The sequence below is a fragment of the Myotis davidii genome, unplaced genomic scaffold (assembly GCF_000327345.1).
Source record: "Myotis davidii unplaced genomic scaffold, ASM32734v1 scaffold438, whole genome shotgun sequence".
Lineage (NCBI taxonomy): Eukaryota > Metazoa > Chordata > Mammalia > Chiroptera > Vespertilionidae > Myotis > Myotis davidii.
Genome location: NW_006290031.1, coordinates 5,898,362 through 5,904,993, shown reverse-complemented (window position 1 = coordinate 5,904,993; position 6,632 = coordinate 5,898,362). Strand labels below are relative to the sequence as shown.

The following is a 6,632-nucleotide window of genomic DNA, read 5'->3' as shown; positions in this document are numbered from 1 at the left end:
AGAGGTGTGTCTCGCCCCCAAGTCCCGACTCCTCGGTCGCACGCGCGCAGCCCCGCCGGCAAAGACCGAGGGGACGCGGCCGAATTACACGTCCTTTGTTGGGAGAGCACCTTTCCGAATCGCGCCCCTAAATCCCGATCCGGTAGGACCCAAGCGGTTGGCACGCAGCTCTCTCTCACCCATCCATTTCTTCTCTCCCGCCCCTCCCCGCCCCCAATTGCCAAAAACTAAAAAAACAAAATATAGAGACTTGGTTAATAAAATGCGACAGACCTTTGTTTCAATAGTGAGAAAACCTACAGAAACTGACCTTCCCCCCGCAGTGATTAGCCTCGGGCCCTGAGCCGTGGCCAGTCCCTGAAGGGGGATAACGTAGTTTGCTTCAGGGTTGAGGAGCCCGTGAGAGCTTATGTAAAGCGCATTTGCCAGGCCACGCTTTTGTGTGCTGTAAAAGTAGCCTGCTGTGGTTATAGAAATCGCCGAGATCATTGGTTGTCAGACTTTAGGTTCCCTCCGGGAACCACCTGGAGGGGTGGTCACAACACATTGCTGACCGACGACTCCCAGTTGCGGACTCCTTAGGTCTGGACGCCAGCCTGGTCATTTGCATTTCCGAGGAGTTCCCAGGGAATGCTGAGCGGGGACGCACTTTGATGGCACCGGTCTAGAGCAGAGGGAGAAAAGGGTATGAAATAGGCTGATTAGCAACACTGCTGGAATTTGATAGAAATAGGGTCCGGAAAGATGTTAACAGTCATCCTGTAGGTGTAGGTAAAACACCTGTGCTAAAAGCTGGGCGCAGGCTTCCTCCCTCAGAGGTTTCAGGTGGAATCTGATACCCTATTTACCTGAGAAACGGCCAGCAGGAGCCTAGAGCTCCACTCTGTAGCAGTTAAGGTCTTTATCTTATGGAGCTAATGAATGCCAGTCACTCTGGAATGAGGGTAGGGGGATCACTGGGGCAAACAGAGAAAGCTGTGCAACCAAACCTGGCTTTACAAAGGACTGGGAAATTTGCTTTTATTTTTATTGATTTCAGAGAGGAAGGGAGAGGGAGAGAGAAATAGAAACATCAAAGATGAGCATCATTGATTGGCTGCCTCCTGCATGCTCTGGCTACCTTCCCCCCCCACCCCCCCACCGGCTGTGGGATGTGCCTGACCCAGAATCCAACCATGACCTCCTGATTTATAGGATTGAAGCTCAACCACTGGGACACTCTGGCCCGGCAGGAAATGTCCTTTTAGAGTAGTTGGGTCTTTATGGATTCCAAAGTAGTAATAAGCAAAACATGCAGGTCTTTATTTATTTTTTTTCGGGCCTGCCATAATTTAAAAATCTGATCAATCACTTACATTATCAGGTCAAACGGAAAGATGTTTGTAAGCCAATATATGGGTGAGTGCTGTTTCTCTATCTTGGTAACTTGTATGTTTGAAGCCTGTTCCACAGTTGTCTGCTGGGCTGGCTCAGCCAATGAGGGTAAGCTGCATATATGTCCCAGTCAGTTTTACCATTTTCCAGTAACACAAACTGTTCATAGTAAATAAAATAAAATAAATAAAAAGGAGCCTGTTATCTGACTAGAAGACAGAAAAACTCTCCTCCAGATTAGGTTTGATTGGGTCTTCCCTTTACGTCTTTTCCCCTCAGACACTGTCTTAATTGCTGAATCAGTTTTTTTCTTTGAAGCCTTGGGGCCCTGTTTCCATTAGAATAACACTTAGGGGCTCATGAGTTAGGATAATTCGGAAGTGCATACTATGTCACCACCTCTGTAAAAACTACTGTTTTCTTCCCAGCGGTGGATTGGGCTGTCATATTTATAATCTATTTTAACTCAGTGGTTCTCAAATGGGGGTGATTTTGCCCCCAGGGAACATTTGGCTAGGCCTGGAGACATTTTTGGTTGTCATACCCCAAAGGGTGCCACTGACATTTCACAGGTGAGGCCAGGGACATGTTGAACATCCGACAGTGCACAGGTACCTCCCTACCCCTCAGCAATACTTTTTCTGACCCAACTGTTAACATGCTAAGGCTGAGAAACCCTGCCAACTTGATAACTAGCTAAGGACAGATGGTAAAAGAGTGGAGTACTCATCTGGGTATGTGGTGAGTACTGATTTTTTTTAAGACCACCTTTTATCAGGCAATAGACTGACAAGAATACAAGCCTATAAATGATGAATTTAGGCCACTTAGTGTAGCTCAACACGGACATAAGTTTAAGTTCAGCATATTTTGCTTGGACGACAGTAGTTGACCACAGCAGGAGGACTTAAGAAAAAATGTGCGTAGACATGCTATATGAAAGTAATATGCTCTCCAGCACATCTCCAGGCCCCTGAGCAAACACAGCTGACCAACATATATGGACACATGTTAGTGGCTGCCGCAGTTTCCCATGGATTATGGCTCAGATGTCTAGACCTGAAAAACCCATGGATGGCCCCATTCCTGTGTTATCCAGTTGACCTGTAAGCCCGTCCTTGAGGATTGATTCCTTTGGAATTAAAGCTTTCTGTCCTGCTGTCTCCTAAAATGCAGACACCTTTGAAAGGGTTTGGCTATTCTGAGATTTTAATTTTGAGTGTGACTTAAATTGTGATGTAATTTCTTCCCCAAAAGCTGACCAGAAGGACTGGAATTTTGGAGGGATGCTTTGAGGACTGGCATACATGTGGGGTGCTGGTGAGGTGTGGGGGCTGTGGCTCAGGTACTGAAGAGGGGACAGAGGCAGACATGAAGGGGGAGGTAGTAGATGACCGAACCCAGTGATTCTAACGTCTCGGTGTAGCTGCAGCTCATCTTTGCTTCATACCCGGGTGCTCACTTGCATTGTTGCGCTCAGAAGGGCCCATTTTCCTGCTCTTGCTCCTAGTCCTGAGGACCTTCTTTGACGTGAGGGTCCTGGCGAAAGCAAGTTCTGGTGACAGTCTGCTTCCTAGCGCGCGTGCCTCACGCCGCCTCCCCCTGGGCGTCCTGGGTGTTCTGGTAGGCCTCTTCCAAACGTCCATGGGATGTGCAAGGTGCAGTGCATTCTCTACAGCAGTGAACCCTGTGATGACATTCAGAGGAGAGAACGTTTTATCCCGAGTAGCACGTACAACATGTGCTGGAGTAGTGAGATGTATGCTGCTTGTGTAGCATTAAATATGTTCCAGATGCTCTAATTGAGGGAAAAGTGAAGGTAATTAGAAGTGATCTACCCTTGGGCTTCTCCCAGGAGGTGACTGACTGCCTGTTGCCACACTCCTCTGCCTCCAGGCCCAAGAGTTCACAGAGACTAGGAGAGCTGAGGCCCGCCCACTCCCCACTCCTATGGACCGGGATGGATCCTGGTGGCCTGACACCCTGCTTGCCCTCTGCCATGATACAGCCTCTGTGCAGCCCCGACTATCAACACATGCACTTGTGACATTCAGAGGGAGGCTTCAGACCTTCTGGTCACTGATCTCATTTTGTAGAAGAGGATATCGGGGTTCACCTGCCGATTTTCTCATGGGTCCTCTGAACGCGCTTCTTGGCTACGTAGCCCCTTGCCTCATTGCTCTCTTCCATTCAGTCAGAATGAGCACCCTCTGGGTCCTCTATTTCAGGGCACTAACATAGCAAGCCCCTCTTCTTAGTCCACAGGTTGCCTCTGGTTGGATTCCTGGGGTAGTAGATAAACCCATCTTTACTTCTCTTCCTTTATGTAAAGGGAACCATTGAGATCATGACACTAGATTCTCTCCCCCCACCTTTTTACTGGTAGGTCATACCTGGCAAGTGGATCCCACTGATTTGCCTTAGTAAATGTGGCATTTACTGTGATGCTATTTGTGTGCAGTAAGCAAGTGAAGTAAGAATCTAATAGCTCATCTGATGGTGGAAATCATGTAATCGGTGCAGCAATAAAAGGACAATTCATGAATCATCGCTATTACCACACCTTAGGAGCCTTGAAAGATGAGTGTGATGCCAAGTGACTTCAGCCTAGAGGAAGCAACATCCCCTCCTGACATGCCTGCAGGCTGTCGCTGTGTTTATAAAGTGGCCATTATGTAATTAAACTTTGATGGTGGTGTCACAACGGACTTCTAAGTAGTCTCCTTTTGATTTATGATCCCACTTTAAATGGATGGCCATGATTTGTGAGTTCAGTTTAAAAACAAAAGGTTACAGTTGTAATAATCAAAATAAGAACCATCCTTTGTACATTATTATTGTAATATTGACCTATTCCTCTCCATGGACATTCTCAGAAATCCCCACCAGTGACATAAGAAAAGGCGATTTAAGGTCTTACATTATTAGAATCGTTATTGACAAGATGCCTGTACAACAGGACAGTGACTACACATGTGCCGTGGCCTCTGCGTGCTTTTCCAGTTCCAGTGTTTGGTGTTTTCTCGCACGCCCTGCTTGGGCCCCCTCGTCCTGAAGCACACAGGCGTCTGTAAGAAGGCTGGCCTGGGAAGAGATGAGAGCAAGCAAGATCGCGCATTGAGGCCCAAACCTAAAACTCATTATCACGTTCTATCCAAAGAACTATACTTTGTTCGGTTTTGTTGTTGAGCTTGTCATGTTCTGCACGCTGGGATCTGGCTTTCCACTTGACTTATATGTCATCAGTGCTCCTAATATTTAATGCTTGGTAGTTTGGAAGATAATGTAGAACAACAGTCATCAGTGTAGAATTTCCATTGCATCGGTAGGCAGTGCAGCATCCCTTGTTGTATCTGTTGTTAGGCCTGCTCCTGCATTCTCTTTGCTCTCAAACTCTCCCTCTAAGCCAGGTGATTTACAGCACAGACCGTGGAAGGGGACTACCAAGTGGTGACCCCCAGGGAACCTCACCTACTGAGCCATGGACTATGGTTCTTAGAAGCCAGACGAATCCCTTCTGAAGGCCTCAGGGATATTTTTAGTTTGAGGAAATTTGGCCTGGAGGCAACAGACAGCCAATATTCAGTGTTTAATTTATGTCTCATCCCATCAGTCACTCTTCCTGCACAGGGGGGGCTTTTGAGTTGATCACTGTGTCCTTAAAGCTTACTCATTCATTTACAGAAATCCAGTGTGTATTTTCAAAGGGTTACTTACTTCCCCATATTGACCTACCTTCTACATTGAATTATCCCAAAGAATTCTGAAATGAAAGGTTCACAGATTTTCAAGATGTTCTGGAGATCAAAAATGAAGAGGAGGTATATGAATATTAAGTGTTATGTTCCCAGTATAATTGAATTGTTGACAGGAATTTTCCTGGTTTAACTTATAATTAAGATATACATTAATTTAACATTTATAATCAAACAACAATCAAATTAGCCAAGAAAGAGGTGTGTGTTTTTCAAGGGATTTTGTATACAGTAGTCGTGATCTGGCTACATTCTGTAGCTGGTTTATTCTCTGTTCATAATGTGGGCACCTTCAGTTGGGAGCCCTGACTTCTCCATATAAATATTGTCATAAAAGGCTTGTGCCTTTTACTCAGGGAGTGTCACTAAATGTCAGTGGGTGATGAAAAGGCTCTGTGTGGACTTCCTGTGGAATAACTACTCATGGGCCATGCTGTGTACAGCTTTGTGGAGGCTTATCATTCTCTTGGTGTAGTAACAAGTACATGGAGACCCTTGGTCAGTCTTAATGGAGATGATTATATGTAACAAAGTTATATTGCGAAATATTTGGGCATCTCAGAGACGGGCTGTTAGCATTTCTTAGGGTAATTTATAGCAAGATGAATCATTTCTCAGCATAGTGGAAAACTCTCATGAGGAATTCTGTTTTCTTTAAAAAGCGTTTCAGAGTTTTATGACATCCTGTGTGATGTCAAGTTCCTCAGGTATGCATGCATTGCTCATTCTTTCTTTGTGGCCATTGTCCTGGAATCCTGCACAATCCTCCTCAAATTCATCAGCTTTTCTCTTTTTAACTCTAGACTCTACTTAAGTCATTCTGGGCGCCAGCATGTTCCAGTTCCATTACATGACTGTATCCAATTTGTCACCTTCGTTCTGACATTTGGCATTATATTGTTGGCCCCGTCTTGGGAATTCCTTGGCTCTGTTACGCCACATCAACCTGGCCTCTTCTCTCCCACCCAGCTGCTTTCTGGTCTTTCCTTTTGGGCTTTGGCTTTCCTGTAGCCCAAGCACGTCAAATTTGTTATTTAAACGAGACATGCGGCCCACCAGCCGCGAGTTTGACATGCTTGCAGTGTTGTCAATTCAGAGTGTCGGAGTTCAACATGTGTCCAATAAATGAGCCAAGTATTTGAACTTCCTTTTTTTGTTGTTAATCATCACCCGAGGATATTCTGCCATTGATTTTTTAGAGAGAGTGGAAGAGAAGGGGGTGGGGGAGGGAAGAGAGAGAAACATTGATGTGAGAGACACACATTGATTGGCTCCCTCCCACACGTGCCCAGACCAGGGCCAGAGATCGAGCCACCAACTGAGGTACATGCCCTTGACCGGAATCAAACCTGGGACCCTTCAGTCCAAAGGCCGATGCTCTATCCACTGAGCCAAACTGATGCCCTGACAGTGGGGAGAACTCCTTCTGACCATTCACAGCATCAGAGGTATTCTGCTTCTTTTTTATGCTGTTTTCCATAAAAGTGAGATTGGCACTTGCTT

General features: G+C 46.0%; 1 protein-coding gene across 1 annotated transcript in view; it reads left to right on the top strand.

Moving 5' to 3' along the window:
• Positions 1-6,632, top strand: part of FGF2 (fibroblast growth factor 2) — a 52,876-nt gene that overhangs the window by 18,905 nt on the left and 27,339 nt on the right. The window lies entirely within an intron of this gene.